This window comes from Chiloscyllium punctatum, chromosome 3 (genome assembly GCF_047496795.1).
Source record: "Chiloscyllium punctatum isolate Juve2018m chromosome 3, sChiPun1.3, whole genome shotgun sequence".
In the NCBI taxonomy this organism is placed as follows: Eukaryota; Metazoa; Chordata; class Chondrichthyes; order Orectolobiformes; family Hemiscylliidae; genus Chiloscyllium; species Chiloscyllium punctatum.
Window position 1 is genome coordinate 86740915 of NC_092741.1, and position 16440 is coordinate 86757354.

General features: G+C 41.1%; 1 protein-coding gene across 5 annotated transcripts in view; it reads left to right on the top strand.

Annotated features, from left to right (window-relative positions):
• The window catches only part of nkain2 (sodium/potassium transporting ATPase interacting 2), a 512436-nt gene that overhangs the window by 436231 nt on the left and 59765 nt on the right, over positions 1-16440 (top strand). The window contains exon 5 of one of the 5 annotated variants that reach the window (XR_011954528.1): positions 994-1071. The exons of the other annotated variants lie outside the window; for them this stretch is intronic. The gene's annotated coding sequence lies outside the window, so the exon portion shown is untranslated. The remainder of the gene's footprint in view (positions 1-993; positions 1072-16440) is intronic. 5 annotated transcript variants of the gene reach the window in all.

Here is a 16440-nt window from a genome sequence, read left to right on the forward strand (position 1 = left end):
CAAACCGCCCCGTGGCCCAACATTTCAACTCCCCCTCCCACTCTGCCGAGGACATGGAGGTCCTGGGCCTCCTTCACCGCCGCTCCCTCACCACCAGACACCTGGAGGAAGAACGCCTCATCTTCCGCCTCGGAACACTTCAACCCCAGGGCATCAATGTGGACTTCAACAGCTTCCTCATTTCCTCTTCCCCCACCTCATCCTAGTTTCAAACTTCCAGCTCAGCACTGTCTCCTTGACTTGTCCGGACTTGTCCGACCTGCCTATCTCCTTTTCCACCTATCCACTCCACCCTCTCCTCCTTGATCTATCACCTTCATCTCCTCCCCCACTCACCCATTGTACTCTGTGCTACTCTCTCCCCACCCCCACCCTCCTCTAGTTTATCTCTCCATGCTTCAGGCTCACTGCCTTTATTCCTGATGAAGGGCTTTTGCCCGAAACGTCGATTTCGCTGCTCGTTGGATGCTGCCTGAACTGCTGTGCTCTTCCAGCACCACTAATCCAGTATTTAACTAACACTGCCTTTTTTTTCTACCAAAGAGGAAAACTTCATATTCATCCATTATACTGCATCTGCCATATATTTGTCACTCGACTTGTCTAAAAGTCCTGAAGCCTCCTTATATCCTCTCCACCACTGCCTAGTTCTATCTTGTCTGCAAACTTGAAAATATTACTCTCGATTTCCCCATCCAACTTGATGGTACTAAATTAGGGTGAAGTATTGAATTCAAATTATTAATTAATTACACTTGAAATTCATACTTCCTACACAAATTTCTGGAGATGGCTGGCATTAAAACTGTGGCAAAATTAATCTTTACTTCTTAGAGATGGTCAAGTGTTGGGGTTCCTTAGATTATTAAAGGTTTAATGTTCAAAGGTACTTTTTTAGTTTTCCCTGAGAAATAAGTTCTAGTATTTATTGTGAGAGGCTTATTTATGTGGTTTGAAAATTTAGTTATGACTAGGTTTCCCAATTTGTTACAGTTCCAGACAAGATATCCCAAACTGTTAAGCTCCCAGGTGAGGAGGGATGAACTGGTTCCGCTTCTTTATTAATAAGAGGTGAGTCCAAAAAGATTTTAAAAAGTACAACTTTATTTGGATCAGTTTCTGAATTGCTTGTGAAAAACAGATAAATTGATGTTGCATCCTTTACTAGTTTGACCAGTAGTGTTGACACTGGCAATTGAACAGTCAATTTTCAAATTTTTAGCTTCATTGGGATGCTGAAATTCCTTTATCCTGATTCATTTTTAAACTGGTTTCCAGCACTTGGAGTAAATTGTAGGGTTAATTTTCCTTACCTGTAGTGCAGGGGTGCTTTCAGATTGCCCTCAAACTGTGACTTCCATGGCATACTAGATGCACAGCAGCCAAATAATACTCATAGATTAGCATTAAAGTTCACTTTTAATCCTTTTGTGTATTCATGGAAGGGGAAAACACAAAAATGTCTGCACAAGATGGCTATCTGCTGAGAGGGTATTGGTGGAGGTGTTATAGTCAGTTTCCTCATTATCTCAAGTTGCTGTATCCCTGTTTAATATTTTTTCAGTGTCTTTAGGTGTTTTAATCCACTAGTTATCAACACATGGAATTCTTGACAGCCAGCAACTGAGTTTGGAATCATAGAATCATAGAGATTTACAGCATGGAAACAGACCCTTCAGTCCAACCTGTCCATTCTGACCAGATATCCGAACCCAATCTAGTCCCACCTGCCAGCACGCAGCCCATATCCCTCCACACCCTTCCTAATCATAGACCCATCCAAATGCCTCTTAAATGTTGCAATTGTACCAGCCTCCACCACATCCTCTGGCAGCTCATTCCATACACATACCACCCTCTGCATGAAAACGTTACCCCTTAGGTCTTTTTATATCTTTCCCCTCTCATCCTAAACCTATGCCCTCTAGTTCTGGACTCCCCGACCCCAGGAAAAAGACTTTGCCTATTTATCCTGTCCATGCCCCTCATAATTTTGTAAACCTCTATAAGGTCACCCCTCAGTCTCTGATGCTCCAGGGAAAACAGCCCCAGCCTGTTCAGCCTCTCCCTGTAGCTCAGATCCTCAAACCCTGGCAACAACCTTGTAAATCTTTTCTGAACCCTTTCAACTTTCACAACATCTTTCAATAGGAAGGAGAGCAGAATTGCACACAATATTCCAACAGTGGCCTAACCAATGTCCCGTATAGCCGCAACATGACCTCCCAACTCCTGTACTCAATACTCTGACCAAAAAAGGAAAGCATTCCAAATGCCTTCTTCACTATCCTATCTACCTGCGACTCCACTTTCAAGGAGCTATGAACCTGCACTCAAAGGTCTCTTTGTTCAGAAACACTCCCTAGGACCTTACCATTAAGTGTATAAGTCCTGCTAAGATTTCCTTTCCCAAAATGTAGCACCTTGCATTTATCTGAATTAAACTCCATCTGCCACTTCTCAGCCCATTGGCCCATCTGGTCCAGATCCTGTTGTAATCTGAGGTAACTCTCTTCGCTGTCCACTACACCTCAAATTTTGGTGTCATCTGCAAACTTACTAACTGTACCTCTTATGCTCGCATCCAAATCATTTATGTAAATGACAAAAAGTAGAGGACCCAGCACCAGTCCTTGTGGCATTCCACTGGTCACTGGCCTCCAGTCTGAAAAACAACCCTCCACCACCACCCTCTGTCTTCTACCTTTGAGCCAGTTCTGTAGCCAAATGTATTCACTGGATCTATCCTGTCTATACCTCACATATGCTTCCTTCTTTTTCTCAAAACCAAATCCTTAATTTCTTTAGTCATCCATTATTCCCTATACCTACCAACCTTCCCTTTCATCCTACAGGAATGTACTTTCTCTGGATTCTTGTTATCTCATTTCTGAAGGCTTCCCATTTTCCAGCTGTCCCTTTACCTGCGAACATCTGCCTCCAATCAGCTTTCGAAAGTTCTTGCCTAATACCGTCAAAATTGGCCTTTCTCCAATTTAGAAATATTTTGTCTCAGTAGCAGGCCTCTTTTAATTCCAAAATAGTTTTTTTTAAGTGCCAAGATCACGTTTAGATGACCCTTCATCATACCAGATTTTGACACACCATATGTTAACATCAGATATGTTTTAGATTAGATTTAAGGTGAGGAAAATAATTAGTGTCAGCAGCAATGAGGGAGTGCTGTAGAGTGAACTCCAGCTGGACAGCAAAAGATGATCAACATGGAGAAGCATGTCAGAAGGGTCTCATGTCCAGCAATGTCCACTTATCAGAGTCTACAGATTTTTACAGCTTAGCTCAACGACTTCTGTGAAGAGCAGTGCTTCTTAGTTGGGTATGCACAATGTCTACTGATGAGCATTGAAGATGCTCATCTCTGAGAGTAAATTAGGTAATTAGATTTCCATCTTGATATTGGGCATTCAGACATGTGAAGCTACTTCCTGGTTTTGCATTCCCTTTCCCAAATACCTCCAGAACCTCTTTGTTGGAACAAACTTTCTGATTCATGACATTCATTCACAGCAGGTATATTTTGAGAAGTTATTGGTTCAGCATTTTATTATTAATTGAATGCTGTTATCATTATCGAGCTTGGAGTGGGATCATTATGCTAATGGTGCAGATTGCATTAATTAGACTGAATTTACATTTCAAAACAGTTTAATTACAAAATAGCTTTCAGAAACCTAGTCATATCTTTCAAAAGATGAAGATAATGCTATTGAGCAGAATATTAATAATTCTAATTAGACTTAATTTAAATAAATACCCTTGTGAAAGATTACTTGAGAATCCAATCTTTACATACCTAGGATCTGGTGTTGCCAGTGCAAAGTGGTTCAATTTGTAGCTGGTACTAAATTAGTCGGGGAGTTGCAAGAAGCAGGGCAGAAATCATTTGGACAAATATGTAAACTGGCGTAACAATGATAGATAAAATCTATTGTCAAAAAAGATAAAAGATTGTGGGCTCCTGAAGATTTTTAAGTGCAAAATTTCTCTTCCTTCTTCCTTTGATCACTAAGTTCTGTTCCATGGTATGTGTTTTTCACTGCTCGGTGTACAATTTTGTGTGCAAATGCAACCATCTGATATTGATTGGGCTGCTGGTGAGGGAGTGGATGGTGCAGACAATAGCAGGGCAATGGTACATTGTGGCATCATAATCATGTCATTTTCATTTTCAGTACATTCCAGATCTAGTGAAACACCACAACATTTTTATGTTCACTACAGTTATCAGTCTCTGGTGACTAGAACCCCAGGCTTCGCTCATGAGTCTTGATATTATTGTTTCATTTCATTGTAAATTTTTTGTTGATGGCAATAAATTGGGTATTTTCACTTTAATAATGCCAATCTGAAATCTAAATACCTATTACAGGTTTAGGTATGCTGCTGAGCTGAAATTGCGGCATTGATGTCAGCATGATTGAAATACTCCCTGCATAATACTGTATATTCCTATGACCCCTCTGAGAACTGGAAGGCAAAATGGCACAGGCCCTTGACACAAGCAAACTCATATGAATACTGTATTTGAAGTAACATGCACTGTATTCTACTTTATTCTTTCACAGGACGTGAACAGCACTTATTAGCTCAGCATTTATTGCCCATCCCTAAAGGTCATTGAGAAGGTGGTGGTCAGCTCTCTTGAATAGCTGTCGTCCATGAGGTGTGGGCACGCCACAATGCTGTTAGGAAAGGAGTGTCAGAACTTTTAGCCAGTGCCAGTTCATGAACAACATTATATTTCTAGATTAGTAAGGTGTGTTGCTTGTTGGAAAATTTCCATTCACACTGCTGTCATGTATCTCATAACTTGTAGAGGTTGTGGATTTGGAATGTGCTGCCAAAGGTCGCACTCATATCTGACTGTTATATTCTCCACACCTCACAACTGCTCTGTCATGTGGATACCAACTAGTAATGATGCTGCTCATTTAACAAGGTTATGTTGTCCTTGTTTTTTTGTCCTCAGAGGGCTCATGGATGCAGAGACTTTGGGAGGTCTGAGTTTTATGAGTTTTAGGGGCAGTTTGATGATAACTAACAGATACTGCCTCAGGCAAAAGGCTTTGAAGTTAAAAAGAAAACACTTGTTTAATGAAAGGGGAGTGGCCAGTTCTCCTGGCTCATCTTTTCTGTGGTTTGGTTTGGTTTTAGCAAACAGTCAGTTTTGAAGCTGCTGGACCCAAAGAGACAGGTCCTTGCTGATCCTCCCCCTCTCTGACATCTCTCCTATAAGAACCTGCATTTGATGTTTTCCTTTTGAGCCAAGGGGTGTTTATGGGGATTGTTGCAAGTATTTGGAACAGCACCATTAAACTGGAATAATCTGTTGGGTTTTCAGATAGATTAAGTTATTTTATATTCTGTTCTCTTTTGTTTGGATTTCATTCAGTAATCTTGCAAATAAATTTGGTTTTGTTTAAAACTAAGTGGTTGGGCCAGCTGCATCATTCCTGGAATATCAACAATACACCTACTTAAAACAACTGGCAAAGTTAGGATCTGGGCCACTTTTGTGAAATGTTTTGATGGGGTCTGGCATGGTTCGTAACAAGCTATTCATGCAATGACTTGGCTGCAGACTCTACTTAGACAACAACCTTCACAAAAAATGATAATTGAGTGAACATGACCTAATGGGTTACATAGAAACAGAAAATAGGAGCAGGCATAGGCCATTCGGTCCTTCAAGCCAACTCTGACATTAAATATGATCATTCAACTCATTATCCTGCTTTCTCCCCATATTCTATGATCCCATTAGCCGTGAAAGCTCTATACAACTCTTTCTTGAAAGCTTTAAAAGATTCAGCCTCAACCACTTTTTGTGCCAGAAAATTCCACCGGCTCACCACTCTCTGGGTGAAGAAATTTATCCTGATCTCAGACCCAAACGGCCTACCCTGTACCATTAGACTGTGATTCCCTTCTGGACTCCCCAGTCATCAGGAACATACTACCTGTGTTTACCATGCGATTGTTGCAATGTTCACCAAATAACCTGGCTCCCACGTATTCAGTCTTAATGTTTCATGCGCTGTTTAGTCTTGTAATCCATATTCCAATCTTAAATCTCTTTATACATGTGCAATTACAATGCTTGATGCGCTCATGAGTTTTACTTTACAGTAACTGCAAAGTGCCACCTACCTTTGTGGATCTCAGCAGATTATTCGCCTTTTTCCTGCACTGTATCCAGGTTCTCCTATGTGCTCATGACCACTAACCTAAGTTGTTACCTCCATTCAGGTTTGCCTTGGGAGGACCCCAGGCTGCCATCCCAATACAGGATCACCATATTTCCCAGACAACCTGAAGGAGAACCTACAGTGAGGCATTATTAAATGATACAACTACTAGTCTGCTCTGAGAGCAGCAGTTGGTGCGATCGACTTGCAAGGAATGAATGTCTGTCTGGGTACCCTTTCGATATGGTACCTGGACCTTCAGACCCATGACCTATTGATGGCATGGTAGTTTCTTAGTGATCCACCAAACCAAATGTTGAGTTCCTTGACCATGTTAGGGCTGACCAACACATGGTCAACAGTCCCTTCCCCAAACAGAATTGTTCATCTCTTTTTCCCTCCTCCTAACAATTTTCCTACTATCAGAAGTTTCCATCCATGATCCAGAACTTTAAAATACTGAAAGGCAAATGGAGGCTTTTATATTGTGACATAAATAAAAGCGGTAGTGCTTATTTTTTTCCCCAGCACCCATGGTGTGTGTGTGCAGGTGTGTGAAACACAGTGAAAGACACAAAGTGCACGAATCTTTATTCAATTGCCACCACCAGGAAAATAGGAAAACACCCGAGTGGCCAGTGACAAGCACTGCCCTTCAAACCAAAGGGCAATGCTGTGTGGTCAAGACAGTGAAGGGGAGGGTAGGGACTAAATCAAAATAGAGTTGGAGGGAGAAATAATGCACTCCATTCCCTGCGGCACCCACCTCTCCCTGAACGACTCCAGGGTGTTGGTGGACACCGCGTGCTCCTTCTCCAAGGACACCCGGGCTCTAACGTAACCCTGGAAGAGGGGCAGGCAGTCGGCCCTAACGACCCTCTCCATGGCCCGCTGCCTGGACCTGTTAATAGCCAGTTTGGCCAGGCCCAGGAGCAGACCCACGAGGAGGTCTTCGGACTTGCCCTGTGGTTGACTCTTAACTCCCTCTGGGCAATTAGGAATTGGCAATAAATGCTACCTAGCCAGCGACATCCTCATCCTGTGAATGAATTAAAAGAAAGAACAGGATTATCTAGTCTCAAGTAACATGAGAATGTAGGAAATACTTTTGTCCATAGAGCAGCTGAAGCTGCTCTATGGACAAAAGTAGGCTCCCAACAGATGTAGATAATTTAATTTCAATTACCTGGCTTAATAAGAACTTGATAAATATCAAGCTAAAATTTTGATTAAAAATTTTAAAAGTAAGTAGAAACATAAGTTATCAAGCACCCTGTGGAACAGAATAGCACTTGTTCCTCTGGAATATAATTAATATTTTGGAGCTTTATTAATTATATTTACAGGTCAGAGAGAGGTTCTGCAGTTCCTTATCTTTGAGGTTTTGAATGTGGATGTTTAACTTCCATCAGCCAGCAAAAAATAACTGCTGGATTAATAAATTATATACCTATCGAAGAGATTGTGCTCAGTCACATTTAGAATATTTAATTTATTATATACTGTTACTTGCATTGTACAAAATCTTTAATTTCTATTTGCTAGTTATTGTGTCTTAGTATCTCAGATTTGTTTTATAATACAGCGAGTAAAGGAAAATTGACTAAGGAAGATCATGGGGCAGTATGACACAGTTTTTAACTGCCCAAGCTTCGTCCACTAACATAAGTTCTGGGGTAAGGATAGTGTGAGCAGAAGGAAAATGTTTGGGAAGAGAATACTCAAGAATTACTTGGGAATTCTGGACAAAGTTAAAAATCACACAACACCAGGTTGATTTTTAATTTTGTCCACTCCAGTCCAACACTGGCACCTCCAAGTCTTGGGAATTCTGGAGAAGCATTGCAGTTTGTCCTGCCTATCAAAGGTTTTTTTAAACTTCTTGATATCCTTTGCTTCTTTCGACCTAGATCCAGCATTGTGTCTCACAGTCATGTTCCAAAGATAGCTTTGCATTGAGATCCTGTCAGAAAAATCCAAGTATTGACGCATTAATGAGATCCCTGTCTACATACAGCAGGCTCTTAATGCTGACAAAAACACTTAAATTTGCAGCAGACAGGAGTTCGTCACAAACAAACAGAGGCATAGAAATACCATTTTAAGCATGTTCCTGTCTCATTCCTGGAAAGTGAGCATGCTTAAAATCAGTTTAGAGTAAATCATTTTTCAGTGCAAGCAACATTGTGTCAATGGGTTGAAGTTGAATAAATATTCTTTTGTGGCGAGAAAGTGATTTGTACTTAATGTTGTACTTAATAATATACAACATGGTGTTGGACTGGAGTGGACAAAGTTAAAATCACACAACATCAGGTTATAGTCCAACAAGTTTATTTGGAAGTACAAGCTTTCATAGTGTTGCTCCTTAGTGTTGCGTGATTTTTAACCTAAAACAGCTAACATAATCACACATTTCTGTAATGATAAAAGTTGTCAATACTCCGAATCATGAATAAGTAAAACACAAAATAGCAAACCTTGTCCTGGAAAATTCTTTGGTTGGGAGGGGGTGCAGTGTGGATGGAGGAGTGACCTGTGGGGAAATTGAAAGAACTTGGGTCAAATGTGATATTGACCTTTTTTGTTCAGGAGGATATAACTGAGAAAAAGGGATGTGTGAAATCAGGCTGCCAATCCACCAAAAATCAATTTGATATTAGTAATAGAGTTTATTCTGTTTATTTTTGTTACTCAAAAGTTACCTCAAGAGCAGATTCATGTCGACTTATTGAGCTAGTTTGTGTTAGAAGCATCTAGTTATGTCTGAGCAATGTACCAGCAGAGATTATGGTCCTGTTATCATAATTTTTGTTGAGTTCATGAATTAAAATGAGATTTTCAGTCTTTCTGTTTATGAATTAACATGCTTTCTTGTCAGGTTTCTATCTTTTAATTACTAGACTGTCACTTCAACAATATGGAGACTTTTGGATGTGCATTCATTCATTTCACTTGGGGCTCATTAGCTTTATCAAATGAGAAGGAATGGAGTCCCCAATTCCCATGACATATTCCAAATTCATCAAGATTAACTTAGTATTAGATAAAATAGAGTTGTAGAAGAGCTTCTAACTGTGTTTTGCTTTTTAAGTTGCTGTTGTAGAATATTATATTGCCTTATGCGTGGATTGAGCTAGATCTGCTTCTGACAACTCAAGAACTTCACAGACAAATTGAACATTTTTGCCATTATTCACAATCAGATGTTCTAAGTACAGTACGTTCAATCCTCCATGGAAAATATTGATCTGCAATTTTAATGGAGAATGAACATCAGTTCAGCATTGATAAAAGAAGACTGAAGGAGGAGGTACAGCCCTCCAGGATATCTCACATCTAAAGAATTCACTAATGTCAGAAAGACACTAGACAAAAGCTGTGTGTTACACATGAATGAGTCAAAAGGAGACATGAGCTAACTGATGCCTGAAAACTTTGGACCAAAGTAATTGGCCTGCACTGTTCGGACTGTGAAAGTGACAATTGCACCTAAATTTATACACAGACTCAGAATACCATCTAGCCATGTGTTTAATCATGTAACTGACACGCTTCTTATAAAATCTGATAAATCATCCAATTTAACGTAAGTGTGATAGGCATAAGAAGATTATCCAGTAAGGTTATATTTCTGCGTACACCAAAGCAAAGAGGCCAAAATATTGTATGCTTATGAAATATAAACCTGTACTGCTAATCTTCCCAGTGTGCTTGGTAGAAATTTGTATAATATTGTCAAATGATTAGAACATATGGAGCAACATGTAAAGAATCCTTTGTGTAAATGCCAATTTACGGCTCATGGAAGTAAGGGTAACAGATCAGCATGGATTGAGAATTGTTTTTTTTTATGAGTAGAAGTATGCTGCTATCAATCCTCTTTCCTTGACTGTGTTTACAATGGTTGAGGATCAACCAATATTGAGACTTAACATGATGAGGCTCTTTTCTGAATAAGTTGCAGTTTATTACATGATAGCAATTAGGGGTACAAGTTACTTTAGTAAGATAAACATTACTACTGAAATTATGGGGAGACCTAGGATATAGGCTATCATTTGGCTGGAGCTTAATGCAGTCTCCAAAATTCATCCTTTCAGAGCTGTTACCTTATACAGCATATTAAATGCTAGAAAACAAGTATAGAAACAAATGGATCATTTTCATGATGGCAAGGTATAAGTAATGGATTGTCACATGGATCAGTTTTTCAGCTATTTACAATTTATATCAATGACTTAAAGGAGAGAGCCAAATGTAATATATCCTGCTTTGATCATGAAGCAAGGTTATGTGGGAAATTAAGATGCAAAAAAGATGCTGGTGTTGGAATATAACAGGAAGAAAGTCTGGCTGTCATTAAATAGAATCTTGGTGCGACTACAACTGGAGTAGTAGGTAGAGTTTTAGTCTTGTTCTCGAAGGAAGGTTTAACCTGCCGTAGAGCAGGATTTACCGTTGGGTAAAATAGCGACAGGAAAGTAACTTATTCTGGTTCTGCCTTGCCAACGTTCAGTGGTAGATGTTTGGAAATAGGCTGGCCTGATACCATATTGCTTTCATATTTCCTCCATTTTTGTAAGACCACTTTGGATCTCTCTCAAATGGGTGCAGACACGATGGACAGAATAGCTTTCTTGTGTACTTAATAATTCTGTTATCTTATGATTGGGTACTCACTAAGTTAGAATTTGTAATTGCGTCCTTGTGTTTCAGCACCCTGATGTGCCAAGATTTGATATGCAAAGAAAGTACAAGACTTGCAGGGTGATTAATACAGAGATCTTGTTAGACAGTTCAGATCAATTAATAAAGCAAATATCAGTAACACATTTTTCAGTTTGACTTGTTGCTTGGACTGGAATTTACTGAAGATTAGTGGATAGTGTTTTTAATCTGCAAATTGACGAGAAGCTTGTGGTGGGGAAGTGGTACCTATGAATTTCAAATAAGATGCTGGATGATTTTTGCTATTCTGCTGTTAGCTTTGCAAAAGCATTTGCCCATAACGTCCGAGTCAGTTTCATGAAGTTAATGTATTTGGATATTAATCACCCATTGAACTTTCCACAAGAAGTTACATCTATGAATTAATTGCATAAACATCCCTTTAAGCATGTTATAATTAGCAATGACTGCCAATCAATCACTCAGTTCCAGGAGTGAACAAATAAAAGGGTAGAGTCTCATCACTCAGGTAGCAATTTGTTGATGAAGACTTCAAAAAATGTCAACTAAGCAATGTTACCTATATTCCTACTTCTCCTTTCTGTCACATTTTTCTCTTAATCAAATATTTCTTCCATCTCATTATCATAGAGTCATAGAGATGTACAGCATGGAAACAGACCCTTCGGTCCAACCTGTCCATTCCGACCAGATATCCCAACCCAATCTAGTTCCACCTGCCAGCACGCAGACCATATCCCTCCAAACCCTTCCTATTCATATACTCATCCAAATGCCTCTTAAATGTTGCAATTGTACCAGCTTCCATCACTTCCTCTGGCAGCTCATTCCATACACGTACCACCTCTGCATGAAAAAGTTGCCCCTTAGGTCTCTTTTATATCTTTCCCCTCTCACCCTAAACCTATGCCCTCTAGTTCTGGACTCCCCGACCCCAGGGAAAAGACTTTGCCTATTTATCCTATCCATACCTCTCATAATTTTGTAAACCTCTATAAGGTCACTCCTCAGCCTCCGATATCTAGGGAAAATAGCCCCAGCCTGTTCAGCCTCTCCCTGTAGCTCAGATCCTCAAACCCTGGCAACATCCTTGTAAATCTTTTCTGAACCCTTTCAAGTTTCACAACATCTTTCCGATAGAAAGGAGACCAGAATTGCATGCAATATTCCAACAGTGGCCTAACCATTGTCCCATACAGCCGCAACATGACCTCCCAACTCCTGTACTCAATACTCTGACCAATAAAGGAAAGCATACCAAACGGCTTCTTCACTATCCTATCTACCTGCGATTCCACTTTCAAGGAGCTATGAACTGAATTCACCTGCTCTTATTCTCAGTCTTTCCTTGATATATTTCTTGATCTTTTTACTTCTCAGTTGCAAAAGACTCAGGTCTCAAAGTTCAACTGTATTGTTAGTAGTGTTACGGTACCAATGTGGAGAAAAATTGTATGCATCCAGCTCTTTCTCGCTTCTGTCCTGGTGCACACAGAGAGACATGTTATTGAGGACACTGGTATGGGTTCTCTGTGTGTTTGTAAATAGTATGCAGAATAGGCAGGATCGCATCTGTCGGGATATAACGCTGATTTAATAATTAACTTGACATTTTGATCTTGCCATACTAGTCAACACTCTCGCTTAAATATGGACAGCTGGATATGCTTATAGAAGTAGGAGGGCCTCCCCACCCTCTTTGAGTGTTAGTTAAAGGCATCACTATGCAACTCAGAGATTAGTTCTTTATTGTTTTCTATTGCATTTAGCTGAGTTTATGAAAGTACTGACTATTTGGAAGACTTGAATATAGCTGAAAAGAGGGACATGTTGCAGAATTCTTTCATCTTGCTGTAACCTGGACAAAAGCAATAATGCAAATTTCAAATGATCGAAACAATTTATGCCACAGGAGAAGGAAGTGCTGATTGTTGGTGGGTCATAGAAGGATAGCAAATAGGAGCAGGAGTAGGCCACTCTGCCCTTCAAATCTGTTTCACCATTCAATATGATGATGGCTGATCATCCTACTCGGTACCTGTTCTCACTTTCTCCCCCTACCCTTTGATTCCTTTAACCCTAAGAAATATGTCTAACTCCTTATTGAAAACATTCAGAGTTTTGGCCTTAACTACTTTCTGTGGCAGGTAGTTCCACAGACTCACCATTTACTCAATGAAGACATTTCTCCTCGCTTCAGTTATAAATGGCTTAACCTGCATACTTAAGACTGTGACCTCTAACTTTGGACACCCCAGTCATCAGAAATGTCCTTCTTGCTTTCACATGGTTTAGTCCTGTTTGAATTTTATAGGTTTCTATGAAATGCCCCTCATTCTAAACTCCAATGAATGTATCCTAACTGATTCAATCTCTCTTAACATGTCAGTCCTCCCCTACCAGGCATCAGTTTGGTAAACCTTTGTTTCACTCCCTCCATAGCCAGAACATTGTTCCTCAGATAAGGAGACCAAAATTGTGCACAATACTCCAGGTGCAGTCTCACCATGTCAACCCTGCTGCTGTATTCAAAACATCTCACTATGAGGGGATCTTGCCTCCTTCACTGCTTGCCATACTTGTTACTTTCAGCGACTTTCAGTAACTGGTGTAATGACATCTAGGCTTCATTGCAACCCCCTGCCCCTTCCCAATCTATTGCCATCCAGATAACAATTTGCCTTCATGTTTTTGCTACCTCACATTTATCCACATTTTATCTGTCAATACTTTGTCTACTTACTCAACTTGTCCAAGTCATACTGGAGCATGTCTGCATCCTGCTCTCAGTTCACCCTCTCACCCAGCTTTGTGTCATTTGCAAACTGGAGATAGTACATTTAGTTCCATCATCTAAATCATAAATATGTATTGTGAATAGTTGATGTCCAAGCAATGATCCCTGAGGTACTCCAATCACTGACTGCCACTCAGAAAATTACTTGTTTATTCCTACCCTTTGTTTCCTATATGCCAACCATTTCTCTATCCATGTCATGACACTATCCTCAATTCCACATGTTTAAATTTTATGTGCTTATCTCTTTTGTGAAACCTTCTGAAAGTCCCAATAAACCACATCCATTGGCTCTCCCTTATCAACTTGAGTGGAACAGTGGCTCAATGGTTAACACTGCTGTCTCACAGAGCCAGGGACTCAGGTTCAATTCCAACTTCAGGGACTGCCTGTGTGGAGTTTCCACATTCTCCCTGTGTCTGTGTGGGTTCCTTTGGGTGCTCAGGTTTCCTCTCATAATGCAAAGATGTGTGGATTAGGTGAATTAGCCATGCTAAATTGTCCATAGTGTTCAAGGATGTGTATGTTAGGTGCATTAGTCAGGGGTAAATGTAGGGGAATGGGTCTGTGTGGGTTACTCTTTGGAGGGTCATTGTGGACTTGCTGGGCCAAAGGGCCTGTTTCCACATTGTAGGGATTCTATGAAGCTATTCTAACTTCAGTAGTTACATCATTAAAAGAATTCCAGTAGATTTGTCAAGGATGATTTCCTTTTCACAAATCCATGCTGTCTCTGTCCAATTCTGTCACTGTTTTAAAAATGTTCTGCTATTAAATATTTTAAAATAGACTCAGGCATTTTCCCTATTACCAATGTCATGCTAACCAGTCTATAATTCCTTGTTTTGACTCCCTTTTCTACATAGCTGAATTTCATTAGCTACCCTCCAATCTATGCGAACTGTTCAAGAGTCTATAACATCTTGAAATATAATCACTAATACATCTGTTATTTCTAGGGCCACTTCCGTAAGTATTCGAGATCAACTCTGATTGGGCAGCCACTGACCACGAGAAAATGGTGCAGAGCCATAGACTCCTCAAGCTTCCTGGTAGTTCAAAGATTGTTTGCAGGGAATAGGGCTTCATGTATGAAGTATTTTGAACCAAAGGTCTGTTCCTATACTGTATGATACTCTAAATCTATAAATCTACATGTGCTAAACAATTGCAGAATCATATCTAACAATAGACCTTTTTTTAGGTTTTGCGAGTGTGAGCTGGATGAGAACAGTTTATATGCTCCCTCTTAGAAACAACTAAAGGAAAACACTATTTGATTAGATCAGACAATTGCTAGTATATCCAACCTATATACCTGGCATTGCACCAACAGTTCAATTCATTTTGCATTATTGCTCAATTGTGCAGTGGACAAAACATCCTTTTGTACTGACACCAGCATCTTATTACTGGAAGGTACCACTCTCATAGCTACTGCATAGTAGCAGCCTTCTTTAATCTATTCATCAATTTTATTTAGATACTTTGTCTTTCCAGGTGAATTTGAGGTGGAACTTCAATTTTAAGTTTTGAAAGTTATGAAAGTTGGTCTATCCTCAAACAGTGTTTTGATCAGGATACTCGTTATCCTTCAGGATTGTTTTAATGGGTTATATCTCTGAAACAAATGTATTGAAGTCCTGTAGCTTTATTAAAAGACCAATGAGCTGGGGGAGTCAAAGGCTCCCTGTTGCTTTCTATGTAACAACTCCTCAGCTAGTCAGAGTCAACTGTCCAATCGGTCAGCACCCTGGTTCTCATTCAGTGTAAACTGCTGCATTTGTTCTGATGAATGGGAAAAGCCTTGGCAACATTTATTACCATTTAGCATTTTTGAAGGAGATTTTTTTTAAAAAACACCTGGATGCTGGATGTTGATGAGGTTGCTACTGCAAGTCTCATGTACATCAGTTGATCCCATTATGTGTGTTTGTGGTTTGAAGTATCAGAGGGATATAAAACAGCACGGACCCGCACTCCCGGCCTCAGCACGGACCCGCACTCCCGGCCTCAGCACGGACCCACACTCCCGGCCTCAGCACGGACCCACACTCCCGGCCTCAGCACGGACCCACACTCCCGGCCTCAGCACGGACCCACACTCCCGGCCTCAGCACGGACCCATACTCCCGGCCTCAGCACGGACTCACACTCCCAGCTTCAGCACAGACACACACTTCCAGCCTCAGCATGGACCTGCACTCCCAGCCTCAGCAGGAACTCACACTCCCGGCCTCAGCACGGACCCACACTCCTGGCCTCAGCACGGACCCACACTCCCAGCCTCAGCACGGACACACACTCCCAGCCTCAGCATGGACCCACACTCCCAGCCTCAGCATGGACACACACTTCCAGCCTCAGCACGGACCTGCACTCCCAGCCTCAGCAGGAACTCACACTCCCGGCCTCAGCACGGACCCACACTCCCGGCCTCAGCACGGACCCACACTCCCAGCCTCAGCACGGACACACACTTCCAGCCTCAGCACGGACCTGCACTCCCAGCCTCAGCAGGAACTCACACTCCCGGCCTCAGCACGGACCCACACTCCCAGCCTCAGCATGGACACACACTTCCAGCCTCAGCACGGACCTGCACTCCCAGCCTCAGCAGGAACTCACACTCCCGGCCTCAGCACGGACCCACACTCCCGGCCTCAGCACGGACTCACACTCCCGGCCTCAGCACGGACACACACTTCCAGCCTCAGCACGGACCCACACTCCCAGCCTCAG